The 13,493-nt window shown below is 44.2% G+C and overlaps 1 protein-coding gene across 4 annotated transcripts in view; it reads left to right on the top strand.

Moving 5' to 3' along the window:
- The window catches only part of raph1b (Ras association (RalGDS/AF-6) and pleckstrin homology domains 1b), a 48,629-nt gene that overhangs the window by 10,231 nt on the left and 24,905 nt on the right, over nt 1-13,493 (top strand). For all 4 annotated transcript variants that reach the window (XM_030072335.1, XM_030072325.1, XM_030072315.1 and 1 more), the window contains exon 2: nt 3,153-3,237. The gene's annotated coding sequence lies outside the window, so the exon portion shown is untranslated. The remainder of the gene's footprint in view (nt 1-3,152; nt 3,238-13,493) is intronic.

The raw sequence follows: 13,493 nt of genomic DNA, 5'->3' as shown, positions 1-13,493 counted from the left end.
AGGACACACATTCAAAACAAACACTTTTTTTTTTTTTTTTTTTACAGAGCATATCCACAGAGAACAAATCTCTCTGCAAATCTCCAAAAGACTGGCGTTTATATAAAATTTTATCAATTAACAGAGGTTAAGGAACATCAACTATTTAAAAAGTGAACCTATATCACTCTGGATTCTTGCTATCCATTTATTTCTAATATGTTTTTCAATGGGGGATCTCTGTTACATGCACATGTTTATCTCATTCCTTACTCTAGCTAAGCTGTAGTGTACTCTGTGACCGCCTTGGGAATAAGTTATGCTAATAAATATTGCAGGGATGGTGATGGCTGCAATTTCCAGTGCAGCTTTTTCTGGCGATCTTTTTTTTTTTTTTTTTCACCAAGTAAAATGGCAAGGAAGAACGACAATGGGTTACAGTATAATCTGGCGCAAAATCAGAATTCACATGACTAAGCTGGCCTAATTGAAGGAGTATGAGAGTTTATGACCCTTCTTTTTAAAAGGGGCATAAACCCCCTTTGAATGGGCCTGACACTCGCTGGTGCCCGCCGGGCATATCAGTTAAGTGGTGTGTGTGTCTCGATCCTCGGCAGAAAAGACTCTTTGTCAGTGGACCGCTCGTCAGTTTCCCGTTTTATGATGTATATGTGGAAAAATCTGACATAAGGTTATGAATAAACAATATAATGTGTCTGTAGATCGCTAGCCCACTCCATGTGCTAGCTGCTCATCTCAGGAAGTGCTGGAGGGGAGGCAGGGTGCAGACACACTCACCCACCCACACACACACACACACACACACAATTTAACATCTTACAGTGTGATAAGGAAGGGGTCACAGATTGGGTGGGTGGCACAGAAATGCCAGTGTGTGTTTTCATAGCATTTAGTGTTGGCCGTCCTCTCTCCTGTCGACTTCCCCTGCAACAATCTTGTCTTTCTTTTCCTGTGACATCATCCTCATTGCCTCTGTTGGCTCAGCGCCCTGCCCTCCTTCCCACTTCCTGCCCTGACAGGAAATGAGCTGCCCTGCAGGATTGTGGTTAATGGGTGGAAGTCTGCGTGGACAAGGACACACCTGTATCCCAGGGAGAATGCAGCACACAGCAGCCTGTGTTTTCCCCTTGGCCTGTTGTTGAAGTCAGGCACCAAATTAGGCCTCGTAAAAAAAAAAGTGTTTATTAAAAGTAACTGCAGACGGTGGCACACGGGGCAACTTTTTTGGTTAACTCTGATTGTTGACAGCGCCCGCAGAGTTTTCCCAGCATTCAGTCACAAGGGCTGATTTTGTTGTCAGGTAGCTTTACAAGGCCACACTCTAATGACTGGTTTGTGCTTTCTGTGCGGCCTGATGGACAAACTCTGTGTAACCGTCATTGTGTTGTATCTCGGCCGTCATGGTCACACACAACAACAACCTCTTGCCTGAAAACATCAGTGGTTTAAAGAAACAGTTCACCCACAATAAAGAAGGTATTTTCTTGTCATTGCTTTTTAGAAAGAGCTGTTGCTATTGAGTTTTTCACATGCACTTTTTTGCAGTTTGGATGAAATGTTTTTTTTTTGTTTTTTTTTTTTTACAGGCATTGTAAGAAAATTTGTTTCTCCATATGCCCCTACAACAAAAAGCAGATTTGACCAGTGGTTTTAGTTTGTCTTCAGTCCTGGGATGGAGGCATGTCTGTAAAACTGCACTGCAAGATGCTTTTTGACAAAGGGTTTTGTTATTTCCTAAGTTTTTGTGTCATCATTGTTCCCTGGCCTGATCAGTATTGCCAGGGACAGTGTGGTAGGTTTTTAGTGTGTGCATATGTGCGCCAAGGCTTGCCTTCTTATGCGCTGAAGTTTTCGGCCTTGGAGCAGCTGCCCGCCGGCCTCGGCTCTGTTGTGACTGGAGCGACTGTGTTCGCTGCAGCTGCACTGATCCATGTGTCACTGCCACACCTGTTCAATGGCCTTGTGTTGACTGAATGATATCACATGTTAACTGTGTGCAAATTACACAATGGCGTTGAGGGGGGCGGGGGAACACGCAGGCTGAGCAGTGCAATTTTGATGCTTAAAAAAAACACACACATGCATGTACGCGTACACATAAACTGTCTTTCTGACACCGTTTCCCTGTTGCAAGAGGTATATTTGCTATGAAAACATGTACACACACTTTTTTGTCAAGATAAGGGCCACATGCTGTGGCGTGAGCAACAGTTGGTGTGTTGAAAAAACGAAAGAACAGCTGAGGCCAGCAGGAGTAGCTTGCTAGCACTTAGCCACGACATCTGCTGCCCGGTTCATACACACACACAAAAGTAAATACACACTGTGTCCGAATCATAGTACTAATATTTCCCCTCCGACTCAGCTTGTTTTAATCTGACCTCAAGGGGGTTTTATGATGCACCTGAATAAAATTTGATTAGCAGGCTATGATTCAGCACTCAGATCTCTGAGGCTATAATAAGGGTAGGCTGTTATGAGTCAGCATGGATGTGGATGAGTTAATGATTTGCTCAAATCTTTGATGCGGGTCAGCATTGTTGAGGCCTGGTGGAGGCCAGTGATTCACAGTTAACACATAAGTTGGAGTTTTGATAAGGTTTGAGTTTCAGCTGTGACTCACGTTGTGAAATTATTGGCCTGTGGCAGTTGCCATGCCGATTACGTTGTCTGTCTGTGTGTGTGTGTTGGTGTTTGTGTGGGGAGTTGGGGGTCTGAAAGGCTTTGTGTTAAAATGAAGAAGGCCCAAGCAGCTGAAACGTTGCACTCTTAATCTCGCAATTAGTTTGAAGTTTTTAATGGAGGGAGGACTGCACTTGATTACTTCCAAAGCTCTGAGATAAGTGTCTCTCTTGCTACGCGTGTCACTTTTTCGGTGCTTAGTTAAGTCTCTCCCTCCAAAGCTAATCCTCCGCATTCTTCCGACAGTGAAATCTATCTGCTCTCATCCAGCTGCAGGCTGCCAAGTCTCCGAAGCCTCCTGCAGTGCAGCGAGAACAAGCGCAATCGATCCACAAGCTAGGTTTTTCACTGACTAATGGCTTTGGACGAGGCAACCAAGACGTGGATTCTGTTTCACAATCATGGCCACAAAAATAGACAGTAAATCACATCTGATGGATTTTGTTCCCTGTCTCTTGTCTCTCTTCCAGGCGGTAAAAAGCCCTGTCACCGAGAGGAGCAGTGGTTTCATTCGACCTTTAACCTCATCAGGAAGAAGGGAAAGCCACTTCAGAGGTGAGAAAGCCTGTTAACCAAAATGAGTAAGCGATCCCATGGCTACTTTCTGTGGGTAATAAATCCTGAGCCAAGGAAAAAAGAAGAACAATACTTGAGTTGTACACCGAGTCCTGCTGCCAGTAAGCTTTGCCGACTTCTTTTTTTTGTATTTTAGTTTAATCAACAGATGCTGCCATGCTGTAATACCACTGAGATCTTTATTGTAACACCATCTGTAGCTGTAGGAAGCTGCCAGTGAAGTTATATTGAAGTTCCTTTTTTTTTTTACTGCAGCATCTCAAACATGCATGAGTGGCAAGTGGCTTAAAATCAGCAACTATCCATACATTTTCCATTGAGTGGACTCCCCACCTGACACTGCGGGTTTGTGTGTTTGCTGTTCGGTATTAAGCGAGGTAAATCCAGAGCTGGGGGAGTGCAGGGAGATAGACAGGCAAGGGCCCCCCTAAGCCTCAGTGAGCAGGCCTTGTAAATCAGGGCCAAATGAAAGAAGAGTTGAGCCTCAGAGGATCTTGTCAGGGGAGAGTCTTCCTCTCCAAGGGAGATAATTCCTACCTAAAGTGGAACCATGTGAGGGCGAACCGTGGCTGTGGTCTGCTGCAGAGAGATGTTCCCTTCAGCGGGCCTTCACTCCCTCACTTTCACAGAAGTGCGGCGACTTGGCATGCCTGATTCTCCTCATTCCCACCCTTACACAGGCTTGATCTGTCTGTGAATGGGAATGAATGCAGCAGCCTTTTTCCTTCGTCTGGAAAAATGTGAAGAATTAACGTGGTGATTTCTCTTTTGTGATGTGTTTTTTGTTTTTTGGGCGAATATGCGACTTTAAACCCACTGTTGTGTCACAAATTGTGATATTCGTCGTCTTGTTGCCTTTATATCAAAGCATCTATTAAGAAATGAAAGTCTGGAAGAGAGAGTATTACATTTTGAAAATTCAAAAAAAAAAAAAAAAACACTGCAGGTTGCATGTGAATAGACAAAGGCCCTAACTTAAGTGAATTATTTCCACTGTGGAAAACAAACAGGCAGCTTGTATTAAGTGCAGCGTGGAAGGAAGTGAACTGGGACCCCACTGGTTAGAGCGCCTGAGGCTGGGAGGAGGAAGCCTGCTCCTGTTCAAGGAAGTAGGGATAAATTGGGTTGGCTTTATGGCTGATCCAGGGTTGTGTGTGTGTGTGTGTCACATGAATGTTGTGCCCTCATTCCCCAACATGCGCGCATGTGGGGAGGAAATGGATAGAAATAGGACGACGCATGGAGGGAAAAAAAAAAAAAAAAAGAGCGAGACAAGACAAAATGAATCACAGCCACCTAGAGGAAGGATGAGGTGCAATGGGAGAGGGAAGAGAAAATGTGGTCATGTGGTCTGTCTGAAAAATTGGGTTAGGTTAAGTGTCAGGATTGTCATGCATCAGCGTGTGTCACCGACAGCTCGACGACTCGCCTTCTTTTAGAACGGGCTATTTTCACGGTGGGAACAGCTGGTTGGCTGGTTGATGTGAGCGATGGACATCCTGCTGTCATCCCGAAGGATTTGAAGATAGTATTACCCAGGCGGCAAAAGCAAAATTTTATACCATCGCTCATTTGTGTGTGAGTGTTGTTTGCGCTCAGAGATATAAGATCAAGTAATTAATGTGGGTGTTTAGACGAGTTCATACAGAAATACATAGTGAAATTAATGCCAGCCAGTCTTTCTTTGTGTGTGTGTGTGTGCGTGTGTGTGTGTTTGGGGAGGTGTCAGCTGGGGACGCTGACATATTTTGACACTCAGCTGTCAATACCGCTCAGCATGTGCATCACACATGCAGGCACACAGGCAGCATGACATTGTTCCTTGATGCCGCTGTCATAGCAACCGCCTTCATTCATGCATTGTGGCATCTTAAAACAGATTGTCCTTGAAACACTAACCCCTACCCAACCAGCCACCCACCTCCCGTGGCTGAAGACATCTGACTCACAACCACCAACAGAGACCGGTGGGAGATAAGTAACAGTTAAGTGTGTGTGTGTGTGTGTGTGTGTGTGTGTGTGTGTGTGTGTGTGTTGTGTGTGTGTGTGTGGGTGTGTGTGGTGTGTGTGTGTGTGTGTGTGTGCGCACGCATTCCAGATTGGAAGGGATGGCAAGATTGGCACGGCAGGAATGCTGGAGGTGGTGAGGCTGGAATATCATTTGTGTGTGTGTGTGTGTGTGTGTGTGTGTGTGTGTGTATGTGTGTGTGTGTGTGTTATTTCACTTGCATAAAAGTAATGAGACAGTTGAAAATTCGGGAGCCAATCAGAGGCCAGCAGTAAGGGTCATAGCACCTCCAGAGGGGATATGGGAAATGTAGTGTGCTAACCAAGGGACGCAGCTGCTGTTGGAGGGCGTGTGTGTGTGTGTGTGTGTGTGTGTGTGTGTGTGTGTGTTCACTTATGTTTGAATGCACATATTTCTCTCAGTCCTCATGTCTGCCTTGAAGAGCATTATGCATGGCTGGCTGATAGTTGGAAGGTGTTGTTCATGCACTCATTCTCAGTGCTGTGTGTGTGTGTGTGTGTGTGTAAGTGAGCCCCCACATGGGTGCCACCGGGCAGGTGTTGTTTGTGCAGTGTGCTGTGTATTCCCTAGCAGGTGGCAGATGAAACCTTTCTCCTCGTCTTCTCGACCAGCCGCGAGAACGAGACAATGAAAAATGACACTTGTTGGCACAATCTCAGCTTGGAAGGAGCAGCGGTCATCAGACAGTGTGAAAATGCACCAAAAGGGCTTCGTTATGTTGACTTCACCCAGCAAAGCCAATGGCATCCCAATTTGAAATTAATTACCCTATTGCAACAACAGGTGTCAAACTGGAATGATCACAGCTGGTGTTTTTACTTTTACTTACACTACTTCTGTTGGTCTTGGGGTCCAGGGACAAACTAAGCTGTACTAAACTACCAAAAAAAATCAAAACAGAATTTCATGAGTTGTTCAAACTGCTGAGTGAGTTTTCCAGATACAAGACGAGACGGTGGAAACAGCTGCACGTGGCTTCGGCTGCTCGTTTTCATCAGAGCAGAGTGCCGCCCTCATTTGATGCAGGGAGGATTTTGTCTTCTTATCAGCCGGGCCTTGCTGTGTGGTGCTGCAGTGCTGCATCATGTTTTAAGTGTGTGTGTGTGTGTGTGTGTGTGTGTGTGTGTGTGTGTGTGCGCCCACTGCAGCAGACCACCTGAGCCCCTGTGTGTGTGAGTGTGTGTGTGTGTGTAACTTGAGTTTCTGAGGCTTGGGACAAGACTATTGATTTCACATTTGGACCAGTGCCCTGCAGGGAAACAGGGAAGCTGACACATCCTTGGTGTGTGTGTGTGTGTGTGTGTGTGTGAGAGAGAGAGAGAGAAGAGAGCAAGAGAAACAGATAAAGCAGAGAAAGAGGCTTGGCCATTTGTGTGTTGGCTGATTTGTGGGCCCTTACCACTTTCATTTATCAAGCCCCAGACGCTTTGCCCACTGCAGAGTTGCTTTCTCCTGTATTACCTTAATGTAAACCATTGGAAAATTATGGAAATCCAGATTAAGGTCTGAATGGATTAACATCACATCAGTATGCTTGCCACTACAGAAAATATAGGCCAGGCTTAGACAAAAGCCTTGTCATAGCTCGCCGTCTTATCTGCAGTGGCTATCACAGTACACAATGGTGGTCAGATGAGGTGTGTGCGTGCGTGTGCACGTGTGTTGCCATGGGAACGGCTGCAAGAATAAAAGCAGGGCAGCTGAGTTTTGGCTGGTATTGGAGAACTGTTAATTCCTTACACCTACCACCCACTAGTGACCATGCTTTTTTTTTTTTAATTTATTTATTCACGCTCTCTATCTCTCCCTCCTCCTCTCACTCTTCCTTTCTCTCCATTTCCCCCTGACTCCCTCTCCATCTGTCCATCTCTGACAGCCTCCTCATCTTTCTCCTCTCTCCATCCCCCCCATCCCCCCCATCTCCCCCCTCTCTGCCCCTCCTTCCTAATTGGCTGTATATGCCAGTGTGTTTCAGTGTCTTTCTGAGGGTCCATGTGTGTGTTTGTGTGTTCCTGCTCTGCTTGCAGGCTGTTGGTCGTGCTTGACTAATGACACTGAAGCTCTTGTTTTGGCCACCGGCCCCTCCTCCTTTATTCACTCCCTAATAGCCCCCTCCCTCCCTCCTTTATTATATGTATCCATCACTGCCTCGCTCGTTCGCCTGTTACCCATCTCATCTCTCTCCTCTCCCCATCAATCCTCCCCCCTTTATGCTCTGCCCCTCTCTGCATTATATTTGAGTTTTGTTGGATAGAGCTGACTCAATTATTGTGCATGCACTTGTTGTTTTGGATTATTAGATATGACTTTCCCAGCAATAAGTGCCAACAACAGCAACATTTATGTAGCACTTTTCAAAACAAAGTTACAGTGTGTTTTACAAGAAGAAGAAGTTAAAAGCAAATCGAGTAGAACCATTGAAAATAAATCAAGAAATCACAATGTATGCATATTCAGTGGATATAAACTAAATTATGCTACAGAAAACAGTTTATAAAAGCCTATTGAGAGAAAGCAATCCACGCTTAGCTGCTAGAACCGAAGCCCAGATGATAAACAAATGCTTACAAAATATGGCCCAAGTTGTGATGTAGCCTCCTTAGCTAGCTTAGCCAACATCAGTGTAACTGTGTTGATAGTTGAAGCTATTCAGATTATGCAGCATGTGACCCATCTGGTAAAATTTGGCATCAGATGTTGTCCTCTAGCTGTGTTTCCTTCCAGGTGGGTTTCAGGTGCACACTTGCCAAAAGAAAACCAAATAATACAGAGTGTGCTTCCATACTTCATGGTTTTGTTGTTGTTTTTGTTGTTTTTAACCATTTTCTGGCCAAAACACGAACACATGAAGGCATTTAAGTTGGGTGCAACATTTGCTTTCAGGCCTCAAAATCCAAACTTGTTTTTAAACGTCTGTTTTTCCAGGCAAGGTTTGCTGAGCACTGTTTGTACAGTTACACGTGTTTTAATCACCTTATAGCTGGGAGCTACGTCTGAGTCAGTTTTCGTGGTTTGGTGGTGTGTTTTTCCGGCCAAACTTACACAACATGATGTCACCGGGATATTTCCAGTGCAACTGCATGTAGAGTAGATAGAGAAACAAAACTGAAGAGAACAGGAGTATCAGAGGTTGGATTTTTGCCAAGGGGCACTTCAGTGGTCGGTTCTTGAGGGAAGGTTTTTCCCATCCATAATTTGAACCAGTGATCTTCCTGTAACAGGCCTGTTTCTTTAACCTTTTGGCCACCACCACACATCTCTCCCTGTCACAGAGGACACACACACACACGGAGCGTGAAGTCATTTTTAGAGTTTAGAGTCAGACATCAGTGGTCACCACGGGTCAGCTGAGGCACACAGGCCGGCCGCACCCAGTTGGACTTGGGACTGTTGCTGGCCGGCCACTCCCTTTTTCAAAGAGCTCTTTTACTGGCACTGCTAGCTACGGCTTTAGCCCGTTTCCTCTTTCCACTTTTAACTCGTGTCTATGAGTTTGACCCATTGATGTGACTCTTTGATCGCCATAGCTCTGCCCCGACGTCCTATCAGAGCTTCTCATTGGCTCGGTGTCTTAAAGGGTTGGTGGGGAGTGGAGGGGAAAAAAGGACGGGCGAGGAAATGAACAAATAGCCACCGACTTTGCTGCAAACGCGAGCCCGGAGATAACCGTTAATACGTGCACGCACACAGTGAGATTATATCTGTTTTATGTTTCAAAGGCAATTAAATCAACACTTCAGAACGGCAATAAAGGCTTTTGTTCATGACACATGCCTCCCTTTGAGTGTCTGGCTTCACACACACACATAAAAGACGGGCTCTAAAGTGTGTATTGGCTTTTTAAATGGCTCCAGTGTGATTCAAGACGTCATTATGATATCCTGACGTTTGGTGTGTCAGTGTGTGTTTTATGGCTTGTGTTAATGGGCCATGAGGGCTGCAATGACGAAGCCGCACATGTATGAGAGGTGATTCATCGTCTGTCAGGCCAGATGTACAGTTCACAGCAGATGATGGTGACATGAGAGAGAGACGAGCGAAAAAGCAGTTGGATTTATGGGAGCTGTTTTGGTTTTAAGACTAAAAGGGATGGTGTGAGTTTTATGTTTAGGTCACACATCTCTGTGTCACACACACCGTCAAACCTTGGTTCAACAGTATTTCTTAGTCGTCTTTGTGTTTGCTTTAACTTGCATAAGCTCCAGCTGTGGGACACCATGGGAAGTGTCATTATACTATATTGTCATTATGCATACGTACAATGAAATCACATGGTTTCTCTCAATGCAGTTAAAAAGAAACAAATAAATATAAGCAGTACGGGTTCTTGGGTTCAAATCCGACCTCAGAGAGCAACTTAAAAAGAAGTGATAATGCTTATTGCAAGAACAGACGAACAGAAGGCACTAGATGACTTAAATTTACATATTTTCCATACTGACACATTTACAAAATTACAAAGTAGTTATAAATTGTGTCTGAGGTAGCTGTCTCTGGGGGTGGAGGTGGGGTGTGTGCACATGCGAGTGTTTGTCACAGTCTTTTATATGTGTGTGTGTGTGTGTGTGTCACATTCCCTAATGTGTGAGCATCGTAAAGTTAACACCCTAACCTAGGAAATTCAGTATAAATTCAGTATATAGATACATCTGAGATCAAGTCTTATAAGTTTTCAAATTAGTAAGCGGTTACAGAAACAATTGTGGCTGCTTGAATTTCACAGGGAAGTTAGCTGCGTTGCTAGGTAGTCATCTAATAGCAAGTTACCTTGGCTGGATTTCTGTATATATATTTAGCCAAATATTTCACTTAAATTGTGAGCCAATATCCCTTGAGATTCTTGAGGTACGTTTAGTGTCTGACATATTTTTCAGTTGCGAATGGTAAATTATAAATGTAGCAAATGGGGAATTATAAATGTTGGTATTTTTATGACATGCGTATTGGTAGGCTACACATTACTAAAACACCTCCCAGCAGGGGATAAAATCTATTATGAAAAGGAGAAGCTAAGGTATTTAGCATTTGTGAAGCTTTAACCAGCAAATGTTTCATATTTTACCTCATAAATGTCTCCGCAAGTAACTGATTATCAGAAATATCACGGGTCAATTTTCTGCCAACTAATCATTGCAGCACTAATCTGCTAACAGCCCACTGCTGCTGCATCGTCTCCCCACTTCCTCTCAAACACATGCATGTGCAGCCCCTCTCAACACACACACACACACACACAGGCGCACACACACAAAAACCATTTCACAGGAGCGAGCCAGCAGCATTTAGAGTATGGGGCAACACATTGTAGCGGGGCAGCCCCATTCCCATCCCCATGCCTTATGAATGACTGCATTTGCAGCTATTTCTAGCCATGGGCATGCTAAATGTTTTACTTGTTCCCTGTGTTTGAGCTTTGTCTCCATCTGCCCCCAGAGATTCTTGCCTGTGTGCGTGTGCGTGTGTGTGTGTGTGTGTCCCAGTAAACTCTCAAGAATGCCTTCCCTCTATTCGCAGCTGAGCTCTATGGCCACATTTCCTACCAGTTTCTGTTGATTGTCACACTGTTTTCTAGTCTAGCTCCCTCTTTTCTTTCCACTGCCTTTCTTGTCTTTTTCCGTTATTCTGGCTTCGTGATCTTTGTGTGTGTTGAGCATATTTTTAGACTAGAGGTGCCGGTTGTTTGCATAAAAAGTTATTTTTATGGACAAATTTCAGTTTTAGAGCGAGGGGAAAAGAGCTGTGCAGACAAGGTGGCTGCGGAGGTGTGTGTGTGTGTTTTCCGAGGTGGGGATGGTGAGAGCCGATGGACTGATGCCCTGTTGTGTTAACCTCCTCCACAGCACTCGCCCACACACACACACACACATACACAAACTATGGATAGGTGGAGCATGAATCCAAAAATAGTCTATTTAGAAGTGCTTGATGGAAACATCTATGCAGCCATCATAGAGGGAATATCTGGCCACAATGTTGTTTATACAGCTAAGGTCATATTCCACATCCAAGCCCTGCTGCTTCCTGTGTGATTGGAATATGAAAAGATTCATTTGTTACCCAAATGTTGGAACAATTAGTCATTTGAGTGTCAGCATGGGGCAGGGCAGGGCAGCTGGTACTGAGTCTGTCGCTGAATGGCTGCAGCTTATTGCCAGGGCCTAATTTGTTGTAATACCATATTTTGTGACTGCATGGATTCAATTTGCTGTTTTATTTCCTTGTTTTCTTCTCTCTGCTTTTATTTCTACACTAAAACAAAAAACAGTCCAGTTCTATAAACAGGGTTCCTACGCAGATCTGAAACACAATGATCGTTTCCAGCTCTTGTTGACTCTTTCGTTTTTGCAGTAATTGGAGAAATAACTTCTCTAGAGCGAGAAGGCCTGGTGACATTGCCCAGCCACCATAAGCAAACAACCCACTGAACATCTGCGACAGTCTCATATAAATAAACATGTAATTGTCAACTCTGTGTCACCAGCAGATGTTACATAATGCTAATTTACCTTAAACCTAATTCATGAAAGCTTTTACTGTTTAAAACGCACTTTGTCTGGCAGGTTTTTCCAGGGAAAAACCCTCTGACACACAGGAGGCGATGTGTTTTTAGGTGACCAGAAAAGGCAACAGTGATTTGTTTGACATAAACAGAAAAAGAGTGGTTAGCATGAGCAGCGATGGCAACAAAGAAAAGAGCGCCACCTACAGGAACTCAATCTCCATCAGACAGAAGGGAAAATACATCACAGCCCCGCCCACGCTGGTGGATTGACAGATGATCTCTGGGAAGTGCAGTCCAGAAACGGCACAGTCATGAGCGCTTGGAACCGAAGATGGTGCCAAAATGAAAATAGAAACACATTTAACAGATTAACACTTGTAATATTTTAGTGGATCGTACATAGAAACATTGTGTAACATCAGGAAGAAACATTACATTTGTGTAAAACACTCAAATGGACACAGCTTTGTAAAATGTAGTGACTAATACCCCTGGACCTGGAATTCAGATATCCCCAGTTAGCCTTGGCATAATCCCAGATACCCAGTCCTGTTGTTTGTATGGTTCCTCGCACTCTCCCTAAAACATATTGTTGCTAAATCATAACAGCGTGAGTTGTGTTTTTGTAGCCCAGATGCAGCTGAACGTGAACCAAAAGGACAATGGTGCTCTGTCTCCATCATGCAAATCAAATTAAGCGGGAGCAAACGGTGGAGACCTAATCTGACCTATGAAGTCATGTTGTATTCATGTTTTTCCTTTCTCTCACACCCACATACTCGCTGGTCTGTGTTTCTATCTGTCCGTTTTATTTTCTTTCTTTCTCTTCTCGTCACCTACCCAAAGGCTTGACTGCAGTTTTGGTTTTTTTTTTTTTTTTTTTGTCACGTTTTGGTGACAAAGTTACCCTAAAGCAGCATCAGCCTTTTCAGCTGCTGTCTGGTTATCAGAGGGTTCTTGGTTCGATTCTCATCTCCTTCTGTTCTTGAGCAAGACAGCAAAGCCCTAACTCCTCCTAGTGAGCAGTCTTGCGGGTGGCCTCTGCCATCTGTGTGTGTGTGTGTGTGTGTGTGTGTGTGTGTGTGTGTGTGTGTGTGTGTGTGTGTGTGTGTGTGAATGGGTGAAAGTGAGGCCAACATTGAAAAGCACTTTGACTGGTTATTAGACTGGATATGCTGTAGAAATGCAGCCCAATTAACATTTCAAAACGTTGTGTGACATGAAGTTTGACCTGAAGTCAGCAGGTTTTCTTTTGAGCAAACACGATTTTGTTTTCTTGCCTCGGGTGAATGTACTCATAAACCTACTTCTGATAGATGATTAACATTTCTGTGGATACTAACATCTTTGTCAGATGGATAAAGATGTGACTGAGCAACAGTCTGTTGTAGTGTAACCACTCGTTTGTTAAAAGTTAGCCAATCCATTATTTAGGCCTGATATAATAACACACCAGGAAGTTGCAGGTTTATTGTTTTTGCATGTTTTAGCACATTGGTTACAATTTTACATTACTACTGACCATTTTCCAAAGCATACTACACTGTTTTGCATGTTTTAATGTCTTTCCTACCTTTCGGGCAGCCACTAGTCTCCATTAATGTCTCTGTAGTACAGATGAGAACTGAGGCAAACTTGAAGTTCATCCTCTGGTTCGTTCACATGCTGGTGGGAAGCTCTGACTTCCAGAGCTTCAAAGATGGC

The sequence above is a fragment of the Myripristis murdjan genome, chromosome 2 (assembly GCF_902150065.1).
Source record: "Myripristis murdjan chromosome 2, fMyrMur1.1, whole genome shotgun sequence".
NCBI classification, from domain to species: Eukaryota; Metazoa; Chordata; class Actinopteri; order Holocentriformes; family Holocentridae; genus Myripristis; species Myripristis murdjan.
Note: the sequence above shows the minus strand (reverse complement) of the source record. Positions and strands in the feature narration are given on the sequence as shown.